We start from the raw sequence: 26,486 nt of genomic DNA, 5'->3' as shown, positions 1-26,486 counted from the left end.
ATTTTATACAAAATAGTGCATAAAGTATTACATAAAAATGACAAAAATTATGTAGCCAATGAACAGATTAATATAGTAAATTATTAAGCAGAATACATTAGACACTAATAACTGGGTAAAGTCTGAGCAGTCTATGGAATTACTGTGTCCTTTTGGAAATTATAAGTCTAAGAAGATGACAGCAAGTCCTTTGTAAGTAGTCCAAAGATAAGGGAATTGTGCCAGGTCCAATTGACCAGCAGATGGATCCAGGATGGATGGATCAGCATGGAAGGTGTGCGGGGCTCATGTGGACTGTCAGTTCCTCTGGTTACAGGGAAAGTTGCTATAGATGGAGTGTGGTGCACTGTGGACTGTCAGTCACTGTAGATCAGAGGTGTCAAACTCAAAAACAAAGTGGGTCGAAATTGTACACTGGGACCTAGTCGTAGGCCATCCTCAATGTCTACTGGCCACCTTCCTCCCTTATAACGTTCCATGGTGTCTAATGGCCTTCCTCCAGCCCATATAAAGTTTCCTCGTGTCTAGTGGACCCTTCCCTCCCCTATACAGTTCCCTGGTGTCTAGTAGTCTTCCCTCCTCTATACAGTTCCTTGATGTCTAGAGGCCCCCACACTCCCCTATACAGTTCCCCAGTGCGTAGTTATTTCCCTCATCTCCCCATATGACTTCCCTGGTGATCTAGGTCTTCACCTCCATTATAGCTTCCCGGGTGGCATACAGTGGGCCAAACATAATGCAAAGTGGGGAAACCACTTGAGGGCCAAATTTAATGGCTCAGAGGGCCAGACTTGGCCGGATTTTGACATGTATGCTGTAGATGGAGTGTGGGATCGCTGTGGAATGTCAGTTCCTCTGGTTACAGGGAGAGTTGCTGTTAATAGAGTGTGGTGCGCTGTGGATTGTCAGTCACTGTAGATGGAGTGTGGGGTCGCTGTGGACTGTCAGTATAACCAGTTATAGTGACAGTCACTGTAGATGGCGAGTGGGGCCGCTGTGGACTGTCAGTACCACCAGTTATAGTGACAGTTGCTGCTAATGCAGTGTGGGGCTGCTGTGGTCTGTCAGTATCGCCAGTTATAGTGACAGTCGCTACTGATGGAGTGCGGGGCTGCTGTGGACTGTCAGTATCGCCAGTTATAGTAACAGTCACTGTGTAGATGGAGAGTGGGGCCGCTGTGGACTGTCAGTACCACCAGTTATAGTGACAGTTACTGCAGATGGAGTGTGGGCCACTGTGGACTGCCAGTATCGCCAGTTTTATTGACAGTCACTGCAGATGGAGTGTGGGCCGTGTGTGATTACAAGCTGTGACTGCTAAACTATTCCATTTTCTTTTTGGTTTGCGAGTGTAATGGAGAAGAAGTCTTGCTGCGACTGTAATGTGAGTTGGCTTCTTATATTATCCTAAGTTGGCGCAAAACTTTAAGTAGAAAAGGAAAGTGTGGTTATTAGCGTGTGTCAGAGAATAAGAGAGACCATGGAGAGACGGCTGACTTCTCATCTGTAATGAAGTTCTGCTCACCAGGAACCGCATTTCCAAGTAGTAAAATCAAGCGATGAAATGAGTGCTTTTGTTCTATCACTGCGACCAGCTCTGCGCGCTCGGGAGCCTGTCTGCGACGGGTGCCAGGCGTCTGCGTCTGCATGTTAGTATAAGGTACCTCCTGCCTGAGCTGATGAATAGACAATTCAGTTAACCAGACAACACACTGTATTTCACCATTATCATACATTTTCAAGGTTTGTCAGAAAAGAATTCACATTTTCAAAACATATTTAATTAAAAACATTTAAACATGCCAAGGAATACAATAAGTAGAGGTAAACCAAAGTGCTTCAAAAATACTAAATGGAATAATCCATGTATCGCTCTGTGACGTGACCTCTGTGACCTCCAACTCAAGATTTTCATTTTAGTCTAGAAGAATTTATAATGTTTTTTTTTTTCCTCTCGTATTTAAAGAGAACCTTAAAGAGACACTGAAGCGAATACATTTCGCCCTTTTTACCTTATTATTCGCTTCAGTAGTCTCAGCACAAGTAAACTGCCGCATCCACGCCACGGGTTTTGACCCCCCCAAATCGCCAGGCAAACATCCACGACCAACTTGATCGTGGATTTTGCTGCGCTGAGAGGCAGAGCTTTCAGCCGCAGCTCTTCCTCTCCTGACGCCAATCACCGCACGGATCTCCGCCTCTCCCCGCCCCTCTCTATGAAGGAAGAGTGAGAGGGGCAGGGAGAGGCGGCGATCTGCAGCGATTGACATCAGGAGAAGCAGAGCTGAAGCTGAAAGCTCTGCCTCCTTCAGGAAATGCCGGACAGATTGCCCCCCCCCCCCCCCGGGGATATGGGGGGTCCAAAACGCCTGTTTAGTGTTAGTGGGGATGCTGCGGTTTACTTGTGCTGAGAGTACTGAAGCGCATTATAAGGTAAAAAGGGCAAAATGTATTCACTTCAGTCTCTTTTTAAGCGAAAAGTAGAAAGCTAATAAATAGAACATTTGTAGCAAAGAAAAGAGTCTCATATTGTTTTCTAGTACAGGAAGGGTTAAGAAACTTCACTTGTTATCTATGCAAAAGAGCTTCTCTGAGCTCTTCAACCCAACTTGTGTGGAATACAGTCCTGTTTTCTGAAGCACTTAAACAGCCAACAAAAAGTGAGAGACGGTTTGAGATAAGGTTTTACTGCAGGAAAGTTGAAATGGTCATTATTTCTGCTTTGTTTTATAGTTTAAAATACAGAATGTGGTTTGTAAACTGCAAATATGGCAGAATAATCCAATGTAATAAAAAAAAACTATATAATTTAAAATAAAAATATGAGACTCCTTTCTCTGCTACTAATGTTCTATTAATTAACCGTACTACACATACAATTCATTATATCACAAGTTTATTTCCACTTCAGGTTTGCTTTAACCATTAGTACAATCCTTTCTATACAAGCATTTCGCTGCATGATAGCCAGGCACCTGGCATTGTTTATAAGGGAATGAAGATGGCAGCCTCTGTGTTCCTCTTACTTTAGGTTACCGTGAAGTCTGTATCTTCTCAAAGGAAAAAAACAATCCTTCTCAAATCATCTCTATGTAGTTGAAGTATTTTAACCTCCTTAGCGGTAATCACGAGTTCAGCTCGGGGTGGAAAAAAGCATGACAGCAGCGGTAACCCCGAGCTGAAGTCGTGGCAGCCACCGGGAGGTCTATGCGGAGCAATGCGTGCACGGGCATTTTAACTGCAGTGTTAAACCCCTCTAAGGACCAGGCCATTTTTTGTTAAATTGGCCACTGCAGCTTTAAGGCCAAGCTGCAGGGCCGCACAACACAGCACACAAGTGATTCCCCCCCCCCCCCTTTTCTCCCTACCAACAATGCTCTCTGTTGGTGGGGTCTGATCGCTCCCCCAGTGTTCATTTTTTTAAAATAAATATTTACTTTATTATTTTTATAATACATTTTACTTTTTTTTCTTTTTCTTTTTACCCTACTCCCTCCCCCCGCCAGCCAATCAGAGTGATCGGCTGTCATAGGCTTCAGCCTATGACAGCAGGTCACTTCCGCATCAACATAGGGGACAACCGTGTCACACGGCTGTCCATAGTACAGCGCTGCCTTAGATCGCAGTGCCGTACAGCCCTAACAGTCTCCGAGCAGCAGCGTGCACGATCTCCTGCTAGCCCCATAGAGAGACATTCACGCCAATCGGCGTGGAGCAGTCCTGGGGCTGTCGCCGCATTTACGCCAATTGGCGTGGAGCGGTCGGGTAGTAGTTAAAGAGGAACTTCGGCCTAAACAAACATACTGTTGTTAAGTTACATTAGTTATGGTAATTAACACCGTCATTCGTCTCACCCTGCGCCAAAATGAGGGGTGGCAAAATCCTATGTGCGCAATCAGAGAACCCCCTGATACGGACAAATGAGCAGCAAATGAACACATTGGGACATATTCACTAAATAGAGGTTGATTTGCCATACCTATGAAGCACACAACAATTTCATCCTTACTTAGGGCTCGTTCATACTATCAACGTTTGCTGATTTTTTTTAAGCGATGGAGATTTTGCAGATCGCCCTAAAAACGCTTGTGTTATGATTTCCTATGAAAGTGTTCACATGTAAGCATTTTGATTTCATTCAGATCGCAAACGCGATACATGTACCATTTTCTGAGCACTTTGGCTCAATGGAAGGTATAGGGAAATTGCAAAGCGCTTGAAAAAGCGCTTTGTGTAGCAATTTCCAGAGCGCTTTTATGAATAAATAAATTTTATTTATTAATTTCCTGGTGAAAGAGTTCACTACCTGACTGACGTCAGGAAGTGAAAAAAATCATCGCTGAGCAAAAGCGCTTAGAAAAACGCTTTTCTAAACTCAAAACGCAGGGAAAAGCTCTTCAAAAATCACAGTATACATCGTTCAGTGCTTGCGATAGCGCTGGGGATTTATAATGTGAACAGAGCCTAACACTGGGTGCGTAACGCCAGCAACACGCACATCACTTAGATAATGCCGGCTCTGCTAATAGGCAACTGGAATAAGTAGCATTGCCTGCACATGGCAATTTTAACACTACTTAGTGAAAATCCGCATTGTGTTTTCGCTTACCCAGCCCCCTGGAAACCACTTGATTATAAACAGCTATATATACTGTAGGTATAAGAAGTGTTTCTATTGTGGAAACCAGGATAATTACTGTAAAAGTGGGTTCCTGAATAATTTACTGCATTATACTGCAGTACTATATGTCACTACAGGGCCTCTTTAAGTTACCACTGGTATATCTGTCCCCAGAGTAGGACTTTAAAGTGTACCAGAGATAAAGTAAATTAAAAGATTTATACATCATTGTGAAAATACTCACAGTAGCTGTTAGACATCAGTGCTAATGTTGTGTTTGACTGTTTGTTGTTTCTAATGTTAATATTGGCCAAGGGTTTATTGCTTTAATGTATGATGCTGTACACATTAATATGTTATGCCTAATATGTTTCAATAAAGCTTGGCTTGGGGAAAAAAAAATATTTATACATACCCGGGGCTTCCTCCAGCCCCATGTGCACGGATTGCTCCCACGCCGCCGTCCTCAGTCTTCTCCGTCTTCTGTACCTTGTCCCGTAACTTTGGCCAGTCGCTGCCAGTTTGACGCATGCGCAGTGCGCTCTCTCCGTCTCTCTCCGGTGGAGAATAGTATTGTTCTATTCTCCGCCAGAGGGAGCGCACTGCACTTGCTCAGAATGTCCACGACTGGCCGAACTTACGGGACCCGGTACCGGAGTTGGAGAAAAATGAGGACGGCGTCTTGGGAGCGATCTGTGCGTATGGGGCTGGAGGAAGCCCCAGGTATGTATAAATCTTTTAATTTATCTTTGGTACACTTTAAGGTGTAGTAGCTCTGACTCTGATATATGTACAGAGGATAAAGAAAAGAAAGCTGTGTGATTATTCTCTGATGTTTTTTGCAGTGAGTTTGGACATTTGTATAAAATCTGAGGAATATGGAAATATCATCAGACTGAGAAGAGGGAAGTGTGAAGAAGAGTCACTAATGGATGATCGGAGTGGACCCTGCATCATACCGCACCGCTAAGGTCAGTTTCTCACTTCCGGTAATTGCCATGTTCACCATCCTGGCGTTTACAACCCGCATTATCACCTCCACAGCATAAAGTGTGTTTATTAAGAGTTGTACGAGAACACCTGCCATACCGACGCAACCGAGAAAACACGACTCGCTCAATTATCCGAGTGCTGCTAAACGCTGGAGCTGAGGTCCGACAAAACTCCTAATATTTGTTCTACCTCTCCCAGCATCATGTAGACCTAAACCATACGGGCTTACTTTACAGAAAACAGTTACAAGTGCTGGTAAATCTTCCCGTTTTATAGCTGGATATTGTGGGTGGAGCATGAAATTTGGGCACTTGTAGCTAATAGACGATTTGGGCTCCCCGTAGGCGCTAATGCAAATATCGGCTATAAGGTACCCAAAGCACAATATTAGGTGTGTGATTATTATCGTCAACGTTATAGTTTTTGACATTTATTATCGTTTAAAAATGTCAAAAATTATAACGTTCTAGTTTTTAAAAGTTTAGTATTTAGATATTGTTCATTTTTCAAAGTTATCGTTTTGAAATGTATCGTTTTTTATATTATAAGATTAGGAAGGGAGGGGGTTTAAGATTAGGCGTCAAGAAGGGGGATTTTAGAGTTAGGCGTCAGGAAGGGGGGCGGTTAGGATTAGTTGTCAGGAAGGGTGTGTTTAAGCATAGGCGTTAGGAAGGAGGGTATAGTTGACCCAGTATAGGTAGCTAGTATAGTTGCCCCAGTATAGGTAGCTAGTATAGTTGCCCCCAGTATAGGTAGCCAATATTGTTTCCCCCTTTATAGGTAGCCAGTATAGTTGCCCAAGTATAGGTAGTTAGTATAATTGCCCCCAGTATAGGTAGTATAGATGGCCCAGTTTAGGTAGATGGTATAGTTGCCCCAATATAAGTAGTTAGTAAAGTTGCCACCGGTATAGGTAGTTAGTATAGTTGTCCCCAGTATAGGAAGTATAGTTTCCTCAGTATAGGTAGCTAGTATAGTTGCCCCAGTATAGGTAGTATAGTTGCCCCCAGTATAGGTAGTATAGTTGCCCCAGTATAGGTAGCTAGTATAGTTGCTCCAGTATAGGTAGGCAATATTGTTTCCCCCTGTATAGGTAGTTAGTATAGTTGTCCCCAGTATAGGAAGTATAGTTTCCTCAGTATAGGTAGTTAGTATAGTTGCCCCCAGTATAGGTAGTATAGATGCCCCAGTATAGGTAGTTAGTATAGTTGCCCCCAGTATAGGTAGTATAGATGCCCCAGTATAGGTAGTTAGTATAGTTTCCCCCAGTATAGGTAGTATAGTTGCCCCCAGTATAGGTAGTTAGTATAGTTGCCACCAGTATAGGTAGTATAGTTGCCCCAGTATAAGTAGTTAGTAAAGTTGCCACCAGTATAGGTAGTTAGTATAGTTGTCGCCAGTATAGGTAGCTAGTATAGTTGCCCCCAGTATAGGTAGTATAGTTGCCCCAGTATAGGTAGTATAGTTGCCCCAGTATAGGTAGGTAATATAGTTGCCCCCAGTATATGTAGTATAGTTGCCCCCAGTATAGGCAGCTAGTATAGTTGCCCCAGTATATGTAGTATAGTTGCCTCCAGTATAGGTATCTAGTATAGTTGCCCCCAGTATATGTAGTATAGTTGCAGGTAGCTAGTATAGTTGCCCTCAGTATAGGTAGTATATAAAAATAAATGTTCCCACTGTGCTCACCACTAGGTGACAGATGGCTGTAACCTATAAAAGAAACAGAGCTAACATAGCGTAAAACTGTAAAGTGGACGAGGGCTTACGCAGGTCAGAAAAATATAGCTCCCAAGTGTCTATAAAGCTGCTCCACATACACCTTTGGTGCAGACACACACCGTATGGTAACCACCTCGCAGCCAGGTGGATCTAGCGTGTGGTTAAATCATTCACTAGCCTTCCAAGCCTTAGATAAACTTCCACTTCACACTGCAGCTTCCAGATAATTAATTTATTAAACTCTTCTACTCTCCTCCACCGAGTTCTCTTTCCAGATCCCACAAACTCTGCCATAGTTACCCAAATGAAAGTTTTGCATAAAAAAATAAAATGGCAATTAAAAATAAATAAATAAATAAGATACCTGCTACGTGCCCTGACATAGCAAAAAACGGGTCAACATGTTCAAACTTATATTTCTAATTAATTCTTGTACTGACAGTAGATGTGATCTTGTACTTTCTTTATATGCAATGTATTTTATTCTGCAACAACTGTTATTGCTTGTTTTATTGTTGACCCAATGAATACTTATTTTCAAAATAAATAAATAAATAAGTAGTTATCATAGGGACTGAACTTTTTTATTATGTATGTCAAGAGGGTATATTAATGTTATTTTTAAAAATATGGGCTTGTAATTAGTGATGGATGCAAAACTGAAAAAAATGCACCTTTATTTCCAAATAAAATATTGGCACCATACGTTGTACTAGTGTAATATCCTAAATGTTGCAGTAACCAGGATAAATGAGCAAATAAAATGTGTGGGTTTTATCCACAGTAGAACATTTATCTTATAACCATATTGGCCGAAAACTAAGAAATAATTATTTTTTTTTCCATTTTTCCTATTATTCCCATTAAAATGCATTCAGAATAAAATAATTCTTAGCATAATGTACCACCCAAAGAAAGCCTAATTGGTGGCAAAAAAACGATATAGATCATTTTGTTGTGATAAGTAGTAATAAAGCTATTGGCGAAATAATAGGAAGAGTGGAAAATTGCTCTGGTCCTGAAGGGGAAATAACCCTCAGTGGTCAAGTGGTTAAAAATGGCAGTTTAAAAACTAAAACTTTAAAAAATTTTTTTTTTTTTTTTTTTTTTTTTTACTTGTACCCACTATTCTCCTTCACATGCGTAACAATTTTGGTGGCAATGGCAGGTATGGAAGCTTTGCTATTAACCATTAAAGAGACCCTGTAACGAAAAAAGCCCAGGTAAGTGTCAGTTTTAGTTTTTTTTAAACATAACAGAGAACACCTTTCATCTTAATTTTTCTACTGAAAATGGACTGTTTGAGTCTACTTGGGGAGGTAAGTCCACCACTTCCTCCCTTTTTAAACTGGTCTTAATTATTTTATTCTAATCTGGCCCTTCTGTTCAAAAGCAAATGTAATATCTCGAGTCCCTCCTTGGTGTAGGGGTGTTATCCCCTTGTGTTTCCCTGTATACAGAGAGTAACTCTTTAACCTGAGGGCGGTTGGGTGTAATCTCTCCACCTGCCATCAGAGTGGATGCCTTAGTGGTAAACCGCCTTTGTGAATACCTCTCTTTCTTTTGGTTAAAGTGGACCTAAACTCTTGCACAGGACAGAAGGAAAACACAGAGAAATGCACCCTGTATGTATTTTGAGAGTTTAGCCTGTCTAATTCCCCCTCATCGTGATTAATCAGAACTGTAATTTGATCTCTCAGCTGTGTCAACTGGCTGACTTAGCAGAGCAGCTAATTTGTAAACATAGGATGTTAACCCTACGTTTGCTTCCATGAAAGCAGGAAGTAGACACATTGCAGACTTATTGCAGGATTTGTATCAGTTGTAAGGCCCAGTGCACACCTAGCGGTTTTAGGAGTGATCCGCCAACCGCATCCGCCAGTGAAAACGCTTTTCTAATGTATTTCAATGGGATGGTGCACACCGAGCGGTTTTAGGAGCGATCTGCTAACCGCATCCGCCAGTGAAAACGCTTGGCTAATTTGTCTCAATGGGATAATGCACACCAGCGGTTTGAGGTTTTTAGCAAACGTGCCTCCTGCTGCACGTTTGCGGTTTGCAGAAGCGTTTCTGCCTCAATGTAAAGTATAGGAAAAACGCAAACCGCTCTGGAAAACGCCAGATCAGAGCGGTTTTCTATGCGTTTTTGTTACAGAAGCTGTTCAGTAACAGCTTTTACTGTAAAATATTTGTAATCTGATACACAAAAACGCTCCCAAAAACGCTAGGCATGTTTTGAAAACGTCTCTAAACATGCCTAGAATCGCTCTGAAATCTGCTCCAAAAACCGTTAGCGTTTTTGGTGTGCACTGGGCCTAACAAAGAAATGTTTTTCTCTAAAGGTTATTATGCTGTTGTTTATCTTTTAGAGCAGAGAGGAAGTTTTGAGTTCAGGTCCACTTTAAGAGAAATATTATCTTGTGCTAACTTACTAGACTATCAATTGTTTCTCCCTTTGTGTTTTTCAATGTTGCTACCTGAGATAAGCAATCTGCATTATGATACCTTTCTGTTGAATGCAGGGCCGGATTTACCATAAGGCAGTGTAGGCATGTGCCTACAGGCGCCTGATGATGGAAAGGTGCCTCACTCCCCTCCCCTTGTGCCTCCCTCCCTCCTTCCCTGTGCAGAGCCCTGAGCAGAGCGCAAATGAGAATTTACTCACCCAGCTCTCGGCATTCCACTGATGAGATCTCCTTTCAGTCAGGGGCACCACTAGCTACCTGATACTAAGGGTACATCTGGCTACATAATACTTGGGGGCACCTCTCGCTACTTAATGATAAGGGACACCTGTAGCTACCTATGACGGGCGAGGAGTAAGGGAGGAGTGGCAGCTGGGCCAGCCAGCACACTTGGTGCAGTTTGGAGAGGGTTTGTAGGTTCATGAAGTCTAAGGAGCCAGGACATCCGTGGCTATAGGTTCCTGTGATGTAAATCCAGGCCTGGTTGAATGGACAGAGAAAATGCATTAAAATGCATACAACAACTGACGACAGGTGGGACGAGAGTGATGTAAAACAGATCCACTATCAAGGTGGGTGCCCAGTGTGTCTATCGCAATCTACCAGTAGATTGTGAAGGGCTACTCGGTAGATCGAGGTCAGACATTTTAAAATTGTGTGCTTGACGCTGACTGTGCAGCTCCGGCATACCATCTAATTGCACTGCTCTGCTGCCCTATGCAGAGCAGCATGCAGCCTGTCAGAGGAGGCGAAGGGAGAGGCACTGCAAAAAGAGTGCCGGGACGGATCTTCCTCCTCTTCCTTACCGGCCCGCTTGTCTTCCTCCCTGGCCGGTGATCGGTTGCCTGATAGATCGGAGGCCTACCTTCTCCTCCACACGGTGTAGAGACCTCAGATTAACAGCGATCCGCAATGGAGAAGAGAGCGTGGCCTAGCAACTGAAGTATGCACTTCCAGTATACGTGCCATTATTCCACTATCTTCTTTCCACTGCGGGTCGCTGGTAATCTGAGGTCTCTGTGCCGGGCAGTGCCAGTGAGAGAGATCCCGGTGTGGTGGAGCAGGGAGGCCAACGCTCGGTCAGGTAAACGAGCGGCAGCCAGAAGAGGGGGGTGGGGGGCATATATGGCTGCCTATACTGGGGGTACCTATGCCTGGCTAACCTATACTGGGGGTACCTATGCCTGGCTAACCTATACTGGGGGTACCTATGCCTGGCTAACCTATACTGGGGGCACCCATGCCTGGCTACCTATATTGGGGGCTCCTATACCTGGCTACCTATACTGAGGGAAGGAAAGTCTGCTTGATAATGTGGTGGTAGGGGGCGGGGGAACAAATCTACTGCCGTTGTCTAATTGTGCCTTGATGGGGTGTGTGTAGGGGGGGGGGGGGAGATATGTAAAGTTTAGCATTTTAAATGTTGGTAGATCTCTCGGGCTCAATCATTTTCCAAGTAGCTCACTAGTTGAAAAAGTGTGAGCACCCCTGCATTATCATTGTTGTCAGAATGGTTACTGCTCCGAACTGGCATAGTGAGTCTTTAGACTTTAATCATTTACATTTAACTTAAAAAATACTCTCGCTGTTTAGACATCACCATTTTTTTATAAGTCTTATTAAGAAAAATATTTAGCAGTATCTATTCGTGACATTTTGAAGGAAAAATACAATTCTTAAAAAGCACTTATTAGTTATTTCATACAGAGCTTACATGTGGTTTTGAAGCCTGCCAACAGAATAAACCCTGGAAAAAATGTAATTATTTAATGTCATGCTGTTTTGTACGCATCCTTGCAAACTTGTGGAAGTGTCAAAAAAATTTTCCCAAGCCCTATTTTTAACACCCCGTACGAGTGCAGAAGCACGTCCGAGCATGTCGGATCAGAAAGCCACCCCCCAGGGATTCTCACTTAATTGACAGAGCCCATTTTTTTAATGAAGAGAGTAATGGCCATCGCGGAACAATATTGCTATAGCTGGTGGTACACCTGCACTACTGCGGATCGGGGCATGATGGGGCATTCACTGCAGTGGAGGGAGTCAGATGTTACTATCACTGATAATTTTGTGTAATGAGATGAGGTTTATATACAAAAATGCTTCATTTAAGAGATTAAATACTTTAACTTTAAATTTCACAAAAGTAAACTTTTATTTATAAAAGGACTAAAAGTAAATATAAAGATTGCCTTGTAAATGCAAAAATAAATAAATATGTAAAACACACTTTATCAGTATAAAATCACTCAAACAAATAGAAATGCTGGAAAAATGCAATGCCAATTAACCATTTAAGGCCACGGGTATTTTTCACCTTATGGACAAGAGGAATTTTCACATTTCAGCGCTCCTCCCTTTCATTCCCGATAACTTTATCACTACTTAGGCCCCGTTCACATTACAAACGCGGACGGGCACGCACGCGGAACGCAACGCGTACGAACGCACGCCATCCGCGTTTGTATGCGTTGCGTGGCTGATCCCATCACTGAAAAGTGAATGAGACAGCCACGCGTTTTGGCAAAAAATGCGTCCAGCATGTGTTCCCGGACCGCACAGGTCCGGAACGCATGCAGTGTGAACATCAGACAGTGCACTCTGTGCACTGTCTGATGTCGTGCGTGTCGGCCACCTGCACGCGTTTCCAAAACGCGGCTGGAAACGCGTGCAGTGTGAACGGGGCCTTACCCCAATGAAATGAGCTATACCTTGTTTTCCCCACCAATTAGGCTTTCTTTGGGTGGTACATTATGCTAAAAATTATTTTATTCTAAATGCATTATAATGGCAATAATAATAAGAAAAAAAAGGAAAAAAGTAATTATTTCTCAGTTTTCAGCCTTTATAGTTTTAAAATATTACATGCTACAATAATTAAAATACACACATTTTATTTGGCCATTTGTCCCGGTTATTGCAATGTTTAAATTATATCCCGAGTATAATGTATGGTGACAATATTTTATTTGGAAATAAAGATGTATTTTTTCAGTTTTACATCCATCACTATTTTTTAGCCCAAAATTTAATAATAATATGCCCTCTTGACATACATATTAAAAAATGTTATTCCCTGAAGTCAGTAGATGTAATTTTACGATTTAGCCACAAGATGTCCCCACTGTGTTGCTACATTGTAATTAGGCAAGTGCCGCAGGCATCAATAAATGCCTGCGAGCATGGTGGCCTAGGGGGAGATTCATGAATGGGAACCTTGTTCCCATTCTTAAATCTATTGATCGGCGGCGGTAAGCGTCAGAAATCGTTGTGCAGGAGGAAGTGCGGTGGCTCTATTTCAGAATGACCACTGTTTTTGAACTAAAACAGTGTTAATTCTCGGCGGACATGTACGGATTGGCTCATTTTGTCCCCTGCAGCCAATCCCCCCTGTTACCAGCAACATCGCGATAACGGGCATCTGCCAGCACGATCGCGTGCACAGCCCCCCCAAATTCAGGGACGTGACTAGCGCGTCTTTGCGGCTGTAGCAGCCAGGCCCGGCCCTAGACCATTTGCCGCAAACTTTGAAGAAATCGCCGCTGCACCCCCCCCCCCCCCCCGTGGGTGCGGGGGGGCCGCCCGAGCTGGAGGGGATAGCGGGCAGGAAGGGGGTATTGGGGCTAGCGGCGGGGAGGGGGGTCGGACCGCCCCCTCCCTCGCCTGGGTCCCCCGTCCTCCGCTCCCCTCCAGCTTGTTATGCGCGCTGGCTGGCTGGCTGCAGCTGTAAGAGGCAACGGGCGGGGATCACTCACCTCTTCCTCGTTCAGCCTGCGCTCCACTGACGTCACTTCCTGCTACGCCGCAGGAAGTGACGTCAGTGGAGCGCACGTTGGAACGAGGAAGAGGTGAGTGATCCCCGCCCGTTGCCTCTTACAGCCGCAGCCAGCCAGCCAGCGCGCATAACAAGCTGGAGGGGAGCGGAGGACGGGGGACCCAGGCGAGGGAGGGGGGGGTCCGACCCCCCTCCCCGCCGCTAGGCCCAATACCCCCTTCCTGCCCGCTATTCCCTCCAGCTCGGGCGGCACTCCACACCTACGGACGGGCGGGTGCCGCCCCCTCAGAAGCGCCGCCTGAGGCAAATGTTTCACCCCGCCTCATGGGCGGGCCGGCCCTGGTAGCAGCTGCCACTGCGGACTTGAGGCTCATGTCCCAGCGGCAGAAATGGTTAAGTACAACAGATGTGCAACGCAAAAGGCATGCTAATTCTACTGTGTTAAAGCAGCAGGGACAGCAATACTATCTCAGGAACAAAAACACATATATACCGTATTTTTCGGACTATAAGACGCTCCTGACCATAAGACGCACCTAGGTTTAGAGGACAAAAACCAGGATAAAAAAATATATACTAAACCTGGTGCATCCATGGTGAAGGGGCATTTTGTGGATTATGCCCCTTTATACCTCATGCCCCCTTGTGTCCTCCTCAATCCCCCTTGTGTCCTCCTGTGTCCTCCATATGTTTACCTCTGTCCTCCTTGTGTTCTCCTCTATGCCCTTTTGTGTGGCCGTGTCCTCTGTTTGTACCCCTGTGTCCTCCTCTGCTTAGGCACAGAACAGGAAGTCCCCGGCATTGTGACAGGCTGGAGGTTCGTATTGGCAGGCATTCACGAGTCAGGAACTCCCTGCATTTGGACTATAAGATGCAGTGACTTTTTCCCCCACTTTTGGGGAGAAAAAGTGAGTCTTATCATCCAAAAAATACAAGTAGATAACCACTTGTTCTACTTACATAACATGTATTGTACTGTCCACCAAGGCCGGACCGAGGCAGAGGCGAAAGAGGCTCCAGCCTCAGGGCGCAGTGTAAGAGGGGATGCACAACTCACTATCATTTCCCTACTGTGTTTGAAGCATTGAGAAATAAGAAAAGGGGATACATGGCAGTGACTGCAAGCCAGATAACTAGAAATTAAGGTGTTTGGGGCCTGGGGCGCCTCTTATTCTAATTGCAATCAGTGTGTGACGGCTGGGGTGGGAGGGATGAAGGGGCGCACTTTGGGGTCTCAGCCTTGGGTGTTGGAGGACCTTGTCCCAGCTCTGCTGTCCACGTTTTGATTTCAGCGAATCTTGTATAGTAAAGAGAATTCTGTTTCTGGAATTTGCCATCTTGATTCCCTCTGACTGTAGCCAATCCTAGGATCTTTTCCTCCCTTACTTTTTTTTTCTCCTAGAAACTGCACTGTCATAGTTCGATGTAGGCTTTGTAAACACACATGAGCACAGCGGGGATCAGATTTCAGCAGCTCACTGAACTGCCCTCAGCCAAACAGTGAGGAGCATAAATGTGGGAGGGGTGATGACAAGCTTCCTTCTAGTTTGCAATCTATCATATTTTAAGGCACTATTTTTACTTTCTTAAATGATATTAAAATGATTTAAGGCTAATCATCCTGCTCTGAGCATTCATAACTGTACCTTTTCTGTCCGTGGTGGCATGAGTGTATGGACACCCCTCTGGTTCTCTTGTTAACCTGCTCTCAGCTGGCTGGTACATAGATTGTTGTCCCAGATGCTAGAAAATCTATGTGCAAGCTGTGAGAGGTGTGACGGGGGGACAGGGGTGGTGGGTGACAACCAGCACCTGAGATATTGCATGGAGAAGAGGCCCGAAGAAGAGGCACATAGACTTTGCAATGGGCTGAGATTAAAAGTCTAACCTCATCCGCTTCCTACCTGATAAGTGGAAGGCTTTGGCGTGACCGTAGCACCCTGCACCTCACTTCCCCCAGTGGTAGTCGCTGACCCTGACCCAGTGATGGAAGGAGGCACAACGCTAGGCCGAGAAAGTCTGAACAAAACATTTTAAAGACCTACCAAAAACTTATTAACCAATGATAACAAAGGGAACTCGGGACTCTGCACACGGGGTGGGCAGTGGCGGCTCCAGCTTTACATTTTTTGGGGGGGCACGATGGCTGGCTGGCGGGACCCATTAGGGTGTTCAGAATCAATGTTTGTGTTGCGATTGTTAGATATTTATTACCATTTATCACTCGGGGATAAAATTAAGGCTAACTAGTTCAGCAATGATAGGAACCAAATGATGGTGCTGCTATTGAAGAAAAGTTGCCTACCTTGGTTAGTTTGCTGGCATGACTTAATCCTTACTTACTAGAAAGCTGCTCATGTGAGGACAGATCACAGTCAAATCATTCCATACCCAAACCTGTGTCTCACGACTCACCTACAAGCAAGGGGAGGGGGAAAGGCAGGAGGGAGAGAAACATGGAGAGTTTTTCACAGACCCTATTCTGTTCACTGTATGCTGCTGGAGCCTGGAAACAGTTAACTGTATGTTGCTAAGCGGGGGGGGGGGGGGGGGCGGGGGGCACTCAGGGGGGCATATTAATTCCCAGGGGAGGCAGTGCCTCAGTGTAGCGCCCCCCATGTCGGTAGGGCCAGCGAGCAGGTAAAAACAGAGCACTGAAGCACTTTCCGAGATCCCTGCCCTTAACTAACTAACTAACCCACCCATAACCCCTAACTCCCCTGAACTAGCAGACAATGAACCGTTAAAAAGAGGTGCATGACTCACCTTGGTGCTCTAAACCCCCGTCCTGATCAGCAGGTTGTTTTGAATCAGGTGAAAGATTATTCTGGTTGAGGGAATCTTCCTCTGACACTCAGAATCTGAATTAGTTTATTCACCAAGTAGGACAAACACCATACCTGGAATTGGTTGTGGTTCACATGGCATTGGCAGTGATCACAAGGACAGACATTGCATTGACAGACATAGCATTGACATTTGACAAGACATTGCATAGATTAAATAGATTAAAGAAAAGACATAAAACTTCAAGGGCGGGCATAGACACCTATATTGGGGGCAGGGGAATGGTCAAATAGCACAGCTGCTAGGGTGCGGAGCAGCTTGTAATGACTGGTAATTGTTCACAGTGGGCAGCGAGGAGACTATTGCTGTCCAGCGGTATGAGTTCCGCAGCCACAGATGGCCGGACGTGGCTGGAGGAGTTCAATTTAAGTACTGCTTGAGGAAAGAAGGTGCTCCTGCTTCTGGTGGTTTTTGAGGGGATGGTTCTATAGCGTCGGCCCAATGGCAGGAGTTCGAGGAAGCGCCTACGCGGGTGTTGTAGGTCATGCGCGATTGTGGAGGCCCTTGTCATTGTTCTCGCAGAGTGGAGGATGTCTAGGGGTGGCAGAGGCGATCCAATGATCTTTTCCAATGAACTAATTACTCTTTGCAGTTTGTACTTGTCCCTTGCAATTGCACCAGCATACCAAACAATGACAGAGGGGAAGAAGATAGATTCTATGGTAGCGGGGTAGAAGCTGGTCAACAGTTCACGTGGCATACCAAATTTATTTAGTTGGTGTAGGAAGAATAACTTCTGCTAGGCTTTCTTCTGAATTCTGGTGGTGTTCAGTTGCAAAAAATAAATGAGTTTTACTCACCTGGGTCTTCTACCAGCCCACTGCAGCTGTCCTGTGCTCACACAGACTCGCTCGGATCCTCCTGTCCCCCGCCGGCAGCAACTTTCACTTTGGACAACAGGCCTGGCAACGCGTCTGATACTTCACATTTCTGGCCGGAATAGCACACTCTATACTTATATTGCGGCCAGGAATGCAAAGTATCAGACGCGTTGCCAGGCCTGTTAGGCCTGTTGCCGAAAGTGAAAGTAGCTGTCGGGTGGGGGAAAGGAGGATCCGAGTGAGTCTGCAAGGGCACAGGACAGCTGCAGGGGGCTGGTAGAAGCCCCATGTGAGTAAAACTAATTTTTTATTTTAACACTTAAGTGACCCTTTAAGTCGTTGGTTATGGTTGTGCCGACGAAGCAAACATCAGATACCCTGGAAACCTCAGTCTCGCCTATGAGGAGTGGGGAGAGTGTGGAGGGGTGTTTCCTAAAATCCACAATCAATTCGACAGTTTTTGCTGCTTTGAGGACGAGCTTATTATCCCTGCACCAACTGCAGATTCTCTCGACCTCGTTGCGGTAAGTGTGCTCGCCATTGCTGTCGATGAGGCCTATAATGGTTGTGTCATTTGCAAATTTGATGAATTTGATAAGTCATCTTATGAGGTACAGTTGTTGGAGTACAGGGAGAACAGTAGCAGGAATAGTACACACCTTTGAGGAGCGCCTACATTGGTGGCTCGCTCCTGGGATGAGCAGCAGCCAATCTTTACTCGCTGCCATTTGTTAGTGAAGAAGTCCTTGACCTATGTGCACAGAGTGACGTCAACTCTAAGCTGCCCAAGGTTGTCGAGCAGGATGTCCGGGCAGATGGTATTGAAGGCAGAGCTAAAATCTAGGAACAATATCCTGATGTAGGATTTTGGTTTTTCGAGGTGCTCCGTGATGTATGCCAGGCTTACGTTGATGGCATCCTCCACAGATCTGTTGGCCTTTTAAGTAAATTGGTATGGATCAAGGTGGTCACTAGTGGAACGCTTTATGAAGGCAAGGACTAAGTGCTCAAGGATCTTTGCAATGATGGGAGTGAGTGCTACGGGTCTAAAATTATTGTGTATTGTATTCCCCAGCTTTTTGGGAATGATTGTAGATCTTTTTAGGCAGGAGCAGAGGCGTAGCTAAGGAGCTGTGGGACCCGATGCAAGTTTTACAATGGGGCCCCCCAAGCACTCTATACATAACAATTGATACGGCGCACCAAAACCTGCCAATGGCAACTACAGTGTCAGAGGTGCAAGAAGAGGATGGGGAACAGTTTGTTAATGATTACCACTATTCTAAGCATCTATAGAAGTGATTATTACCAGCACAGGACCAATAAAGAGCTAATATTGTAGCTGAGGAAGGGCCCCTCTGGCCCAAGGGCCCCGATGCGGTCGCAACCTCTGCAACCCCTATTGCTACGCCCCTGGGCAGGAGGGAACCATACCTACAGCTAGGGACCTGTTGTATATAGAGGTGAGGATGGGGGGCTTGCTGGTCCCAGGTCCTGAGGCATACCTGGGGTTGAGCCTGCCTTGAAGTTGAAGCACGTCCGCTTCCTGGACTGTGACTTGCACTGGGGAGCTGGGCCCCTTTGGGGAGGAAGGGAGGGGAGGAGCTATGTTGGTGCACCAGGCAGTGCTAATGAAAAAGCATATGCTGCCATCTCTCTATTTCCCAGAGAGAACCTGATCACGGTCTGCGCGGAGAAGGTTGTAGCCCGGCACTTGAAGAGAGTTGTCAGGGACATTTTTGTTCAGCCAGGTCTCCGTGAAGCAGAAAACTGGGGTGTTCCAGTCAATCGAGGCTTTGCTGCCTAGTAAAAGGAGAAGCTTGTCCATCTTGTTAGGGAGGGAACGCTGTGACCTCTCCATCCAACCATAAAGCTTGGGTCATCGAACCACCAGCAAGCAGACATTGAGAGTGCGGACTTCAGGTGGTTGTGAGCCCCAGCACTCCTCTCTGGGTTTCCTAACTCTCTCCGCAGCATGGGTGGTAGCATCTTTGGTGGGATGCCACGGTACTGTCTTGGTGCTCCCTGCAGAGGTCGCTGCTGTGACAGCAGAACTAGCGGGTAGGAGGAAGCCTCTGGATCCTAATGAGGCTTCCCCATCCTCTTAGGCCAGCTCGATCCTGCGCTGGCAGCCCCTAAAAGATCTCCAAAACAATAACAAAGCCGTCGGCACTAGCCGCTTTGCCCTAGGGCTCCCGCGGAAATAGACGAGCCCGGTAAGGTCTGCTCTGCTGTGCAGGTGCAATGCGTCTGCACAATAGAATGGCCCTGATTGGGCTCGTCTATTTCTAACGGAGCCCGAGGGGAAGCTGATACTGTGCCTGCGCAAGACTCCCTCCAAGCAGCAATAAGATCTTTGGGGGTCCCAGTGTGGATCCTGTTTAACATCCAGAGGCTTGCCTCTCCTGAGGAAAGTACCCCCTAAAGGCAAATTTCTTCCCTTCAAGTACACGTTAACTTGTTATTCATAGGATCCCCGGATAAAGTTCTGCGCCCCTTACACCTAGTACAGTGCCAAGAAATGACATCAGAGATTTAGCCTCAGACTGTGGGAAAAAGAAATGGAGACTGACAGGAACAGAATTCTCTTCATTTACTGTATAAAATTCACTGAAATCAGAACGTGGACAGTACCATACATAATAATCTGAACATTTGTATAGCGCTTTTCTCCTGTCAGACTCAAAGCGCTCAGAAGCTGCAGCCACTGGGACACGCTCAGGAGGCCACCCTGCAGTGTTAAGGAGTCTTGCCTTGAACTCCTTACTGAATAGGTACAGACCCTAGCCAGTACACAATCCAGCCACTCATTACGTCTGGTTTGTAAGTAGAGCAAGTATTTATCTGAGCAGCACAGTGGCGATTGGTCCCCGGGTTGGAATCCCAGCCATGTCAGCATCTGCAAGCAGTTTTTATGTTCTCCCAGTGTCTGCGTGGGTTTCCTTCAAGCACTACAGTTTCCTCCCACATCCCAAAAACATACAGATAAGTTAATTGGCTTCCCCCTAAATTGGCCCTAGACTATGATACCTACACGATACGTACATAGACATATGACTATGGTAGGGATTAGATTGTGAGCCCCTCTGAGGGACAGTTAGTGACAAGACAATATACTCTGTACAGCACTGTTTAATGTTTTGGCGCTACATACATAAATAAATTATATTTTTTTTCCCTGGCCTAGTATGGCTGATCCTCCTGCATTAAGGCCTCTTGCACACTGCAAGCGATTCAGATTCAGATTCCGCTTTTTAATCAGTTTTTACATCCGATTCAGATTCCGATTTGCAGTGTGCAGGGAGCAAACTGCAAACCGGAATCTGAATCGGATGTAAAAACTGATTAAAAAGCGGAATCTGAATCGGAATCGCTTGCAAGTGTGCAAGAGGCCTAAGACTGATGCGGCCATGTTTCCCAAAGCTTTCCTAATCGTAGCTAACATCACTAGAATCATGGGCCAGCAGGTGAGTAATTCACCCGACCACCACTGATGCTGGCAGCAATAACAGATGCAGGTTCTCTATTTTACCTTGTAAGTGCTTTAAACTGGAAAATAACTCTTGCACAGAAGGCAAACATAGAAAAATGCACCCTGTATGTATTTAGAGAGTTTAGCCTGTCTAATTTCCCCTTATCTGTGTCTAATCGCAAGTTGTAATTTGATCCCTGAGCTGTGTCAGCTGACTGCCTCGGCAGAGAGCTAATTGGTGAACACAGAAAGTTAACAATATGTCTGCTTCCATGAAAGCAGGAAGTAGAAACATTGCAGATTTATTTGTAAACACAGGATGTTAACCCTATGTCTGCTTCCAAGTAAATGCCCTGCAGATTTATTGCAGGATTTGTATCAGCTGTAACAAAGAGGTTTTTTTCTTTAAGGCTGCTTACACACCAAGACGTTACAGGCGCACGTTAGTGCGCCTGTAACGCTCCCCCAACGCACAGCAATGTAACACAAGTGGGCTGTTCACACAGCCCACGTTGCGTTACATGTAACCCTGCACGTTCTCCGCAAAGTGCAGCATGCTACGGCGTTGGAGCTGCTATAGCCGCGTTAGACTGTTTGCACATGCGCAGTGGGGGGCGGAGAGGAGGCGGGGAGAGCCAGCTACAGTAGCTGCGCACATGGCTACTTAATATTCACTGCACTGGCGGGCGCTGATTGGCCGGCGGGACCACGTGATGCGGAGTGTCTCGCTCCGCATCACGTGGTCCCGCTGGCCAATCAGCGCCACTCTGGGAGACATTATAGGAATCGAGCCGCCTAACGCGGCTCACTCTACCGTCGGCTCTTGCAGCACCATACGTTGTGTTAGGTGCACGTTATGCGACCTTAACGTGCCACCTAATGCAACGTCTTGGTGTGCAAGTAGCCTTAGGCTAATTTCACACCAGGACGTTGCGTTAGAGGGGGCGTTAAGGTCGCATAACGTCCCCCTAACTCAACGCCTGGTGGTGCTGGATCTGGACGTCAGAGTGAGCCGCGTTGTGCAGCTCACTCTGGCGTCAGTAATGCCGTGATGCGCACTCTTGTGCGCATGCGGCATCACGTGGTCCCGCCGGCCAATCGCCGCACAGAGCGGCTGCTCCAGGATGTAAACACTGCACGTCACAACGTGCAGTGCATAATGATTAGCCATGTGCCTGGCCGCTCTCCGCTCCTCCCCAACATTACTGAGCATGTGCAAGCAGTCTAACGCGGCTCAACCGCGTCCAAAGTACTGCATGCAGTACGTTGTCTTGTGACGCAGCGTTACACTGTAACGCAACGTCCGCACTGTGAACAGCCCCATTGATTTTTCAGTACTGTGCGGTGGGCTGCGTTACAGGCTGCTCTAACGTGCGCCTGTAACGTCCCACTGTGAAACCAGCCTTAAGGTTAGTATGCTGTTGCTTATCTTCTAGAGCAGAGAGGAAGTTCTGAGTTCAAGTCTGCTTTAAGCACTCCTTGGAAACTGATTATAAACAGGAATTGATGTGCAGTAACGATATATAACTTTGAGGCGGGAGGGGTACTTTTACTTAGTATACCCCGGAGCGCTTCTTTAATTCGTATGAAAGTGTTGGCACGTTCCTTTGAAACATGCAACCGTTCCGCTTAAGAGATAATTCATTTTTATTTTTGACCACTGATTGGATTTTGGAAAAGGTTAATTTGTTATTCTGTGGGCTCAGCGGATAAGGATTATTGGAAATGTAATATTGCCGCGTCTCCTATAGGGGGGGACGCAGGTAACTCTGCGAGGGGGCACTGAAACTTGATCAAATTTGTCCTGTGAAGTTGCTTTTATTGAGGTGGAGTGATTAGAACCCGCAGAGTTAATCTCAATATGCTAATACGCCACAGCTAGTTGGGAACTTAAACAGAATGATACAATTAAGTGAAATTTATGTGCGGCGGGGTGGCGCAGTAAGGTCATCGGCAGATTATATTAACCCCGCGAGGAGGCGGATCAGGTTTAAAATTCAGTTTCCTTAGAAATAAGCGGCAGATTAGAGCCGGGTGAACTTTAATGGCCTTTCAATAAGTCATAGAAATTGAATCCTTTCCTCCTCGCCTTTGGTTTTTGTAAGACAAATTGTTTTTTTTCTTTTTGCGTTTAAGTTACAACGTTTTTTGAAACGTTTTAGGAGGAAAACAAGCGGCATGCTTCCGTAAGCTCTCCGCGGGAATTTCCAGATGATTTGATTTAAGGCTGGAGCAGAGACTTGAAACGTTTGCTGCTGTTGCAGTCGGTGCTTAATGGTTCCGTATTCTGCAACAGAACCACTTACAGATTTCCTGCCGCCGCAGCGTAAATCTCTGCTGGTTTTGGGTCATCGCAATTTAATTGGGTACCACGAAAACTGAGGACTGAACTCCCCGATTCCGTGCAGAAGTTTTCCTCTTGCGGTTAATCATCAAGATATAGTGGACTTTATTCAATATGTTTTCTAACAGGAGAGGTTTCTTATCTTAACCACTTAAAGGGAACCTAAACTGAGAAAGATATGGATTTTTCCTTTAAAAATAATACCAGTTGCCTGACTCCCCTGCTGATCCTGTGTCTCTAATACTTTTAGCCACAGCCCCTCAACAAGGATGCAGATCAGGTGCTCTGACTGAAGTCAGCCTGGATTAGCTGCATGCTTGTTTCAGGTGTGTGATTTAGCCACTGCTGCAGCCAAAGACATCAGCAGGACTGCCAAGCAACTAGTATTCTTTAAAAGGAAACATCCATATCCCTCCCAGTTTAGGTTCCCTTTAAGGACCACAGACTTAGACCCCCCTAGTGACCATGCAATTTTTTACAATTAAGTGCTCTGCAGCTTTAACAGCTCGCTGCAGAGGCACACAAATTAATCTACCCCACTTTTGTTGCCACCGACCGAGCTTTCTGTTGGTGGCATCTGATTGCTGCTGCCACTGACAGTTTTTATAATTCATTTTAATGTTAATTTTTTAAAATAAATTTCATTATTCTTTTATTTCCCTCCTTCCCCTTAGAGATCCGATCAGTGATCACCTCTCACAGGCATCAGCCTATTAGAGGGCATCACATTGTGGGCCACTCGAGGGGACAGCTTTGTCACTACGCTGTCCCCTTACTGCGCATAGATTGCAGTGCTGCATAAAGAAAAAAAATCGTTTATTTTCTTCTAACAGCTTGCCAGCCACAATCGTGGGCTGGCAAGCTGATCTCCGTGCAAAGCTCCATATGTGAAGCGGGGATGCACGATCCCGGCTTATCTCCTCCCGGCTTCCCCAGGACTTGACACCAATCGGCATTAGGCGTTCCTGGGGAAGCCACTCTGCAGTCACCGATCGGCATTAGGCGGTTGCAGAGTGGTTAAAAGAATAACTGTAACCAAGGATTGAACTTCATCCCAATCAGTAGTTGATACCCCCTTTCCCACGTCAAATCTTTACCTTTTTTCAGACAGATCATCAGTAGGCTGTGTGTGGCTGGTATTGTGGTGAAACCCCTCCCACAGTGTAATATCAGCACCTAGGTACTGACCTCACACTGCGGGAGCCTTGTTGCATTGTGGGAAATAACTGTTGCCAAAAAAGCAGCATCTCCATCCTCTGACATCACCTGCCAGCAATAAAAATGTCACCATGTGATAAATTTCAGAATGTAAATCAGGGAGAGGAAAGATTTTACAATAGGCAAACACTGACTAAATCGTTTATAAATAATAATTAAGTAAAAATTAAGCACTTTTTCATTACATTATTTTCCTCTTTAAAGTGGAATTGTCAGCTACAAAATCCAATTCCATTTACCCTCTGCTCAGTGTTTATTATGCAGTCTACAACCTGACCCTTCATTGTAAGCATTCCAGTATAATCATAAATGTTTCTGCTGTAATTAATCTTATCTCAGTCAGCCTGGCTCCTTTCTGGTATATTGCTGGGGAGAGGGAAGCTTGTTATCTCCCGTCCCATATGCCTGCTCCTCACTGATTGGCTGAGGGCATTTCAGTGTGACGGGAGCCTGAAAAGGGAAATACAGCTCACCCCTCTGCCGAAGCTGCTGGAAAACAATCTATGCTGTGCTCACATGTGTTTACAAAGCAAGCTAGATATGAGTGCATTTTCTAGGAGATAGAAGATTAAAGGACTTTCGAGGCCAGACGTCCAAAAAAGTTAAATACCTGGATCACTTTTGTAGGCATGGAGGACGCCGTCCGCGCCCTCTGTGTCGTTCCGCCGGGTCCCCGACGCTCAATAGCCCCCCGGGCAGCGCCCGACCCCACGACCCGGGTCGGGCTCTTCTGCCTGCACAAAGATGGCCCATGAGTTGGCCGCGGCTGCGCAGTCCGCATAGCCGTGAGTGGGCTGCGCAGCTCTAGGGCCAACCCCCCGATCCACGCAGCAAGAAACAGCCTGTTGCGTGGATCGGGGGGTTGGCCCTAGAGCTGCGCAGCCGCACTCGCGGCTATGCGGACTTCGCAGCCGCGGCCAGCTCATGCGGCCATCTTTGTGCAGGCAGGAGAGCCCGACGCGGGTCGTGGGGTCGGGAGTGGCCCGGGGGGCTATTGAGCGGCGGGGACCCGGCGGAACAGCACGGAGGGCGCAGGCGGCGTCCTCCGTGCCTACAAAAGTGATCCAGGTATTTAAATTTTTTGGACGTTTGGCCTCGGAAGTCCTTTAAGGGAGGAAATTACATCAGGATTGGCTTCAGTCAGAGGCAGTCAAGATGAAAAAAATGCCTAGAACAGTTGTTTCTTTATTCACAATATGACATTCACTGAAATCAAAACATGGACAGTACAATACATATGTCATGTAAGTAGAAAAAGTATTTATCTAGTTATATACTGTATGTTTTTTTCCTATGGCTGTCCCTGCTGCATTAAGGTGCCCATACATTAAGGGCCCTTTCACACTCAGACCGTTGCATTGCAATGGACAATATCATCGCTACTTTTACATCTAGTGTGGTGCAGTGGGTTCCAACGCTGTAAGGCAAAGCATGTTGTGCGTTAATGGGGCAGTGCACACATTTACAGTGGGAATGAGGCGTACTTTCATTGTACTGTGATTTAATCTCAACACACTTAGACAGTGTAAAAAGGGCCTTTATGATCTACAAAAGGAGAAAAAACAGTTTTAGCCATGTATTTAGAAAAGGGTTATTTACAGTAAGAGTGATTAAATATAGAATGTATTACCACAGGAAGTAGTTATGGCCATTTCTATATATGCGCAGGGCAGTTTCTAGACTAAATTGCACCCAGGGAGAGAGTGTAAAAATCGCCCCTCCCCCCTTCCCGTGGAGCCAGGTATAGATGCCTGCAGTATAGGTTAGCCAGGTCTAGTTGCCCCTAGTATAGTTAGCCAGCTTTAGGTCCCCCCCCCTTATAGGTAGCCAGGTATAGTTGCCACTAGTATAGGTTAGATAGGTAGGTGCCCCGAGTATAGGTTAGATAGGTAGGTGCCCCGAGTATAGGTTAGATAGGTAGGTGCCCCGAGTATAGGTTAGATAGGTAGGTGCCCGAGTATAGGTTAGATAGGTAGGTGCCCCGAGTATAGGTTAGATACGTAGGTGCCCCGAGTATAGGTTAGATAGGTAGGTGCCCCGAGTATAGGTTAGATAGGTAGGTGCCCCGAGTATAGGTTAGATAGGTAGGTGCCCAGAGTATAGGTTAGATACGTAGGTGCCCCGAGTATAGGTTAGATAGGTAGGTGCCTCCAGTATAGGTTAGATAGGTAGGTGCCCCGAGTATAGGTTAGATAGGTAGGTGCCCCG

General features: G+C 45.8%; 1 protein-coding gene across 6 annotated transcripts in view; it reads left to right on the top strand.

The window, feature by feature from the left end:
- Positions 1 to 26,486, top strand: part of ZFHX3 (zinc finger homeobox 3) — a 1,434,500-nt gene that overhangs the window by 35,297 nt on the left and 1,372,717 nt on the right. For all 6 annotated transcript variants that reach the window (XM_068259585.1, XM_068259586.1, XM_068259596.1 and 3 more), the window contains one exon: positions 5,467 to 5,592. The gene's annotated coding sequence lies outside the window, so the exon portion shown is untranslated. The remainder of the gene's footprint in view (positions 1 to 5,466; positions 5,593 to 26,486) is intronic.

This window comes from Hyperolius riggenbachi, chromosome 11 (genome assembly GCF_040937935.1).
Source record: "Hyperolius riggenbachi isolate aHypRig1 chromosome 11, aHypRig1.pri, whole genome shotgun sequence".
NCBI lineage: Eukaryota > Metazoa > Chordata > Amphibia > Anura > Hyperoliidae > Hyperolius > Hyperolius riggenbachi.
Note: the sequence above shows the minus strand (reverse complement) of the source record. Positions and strands in the feature narration are given on the sequence as shown.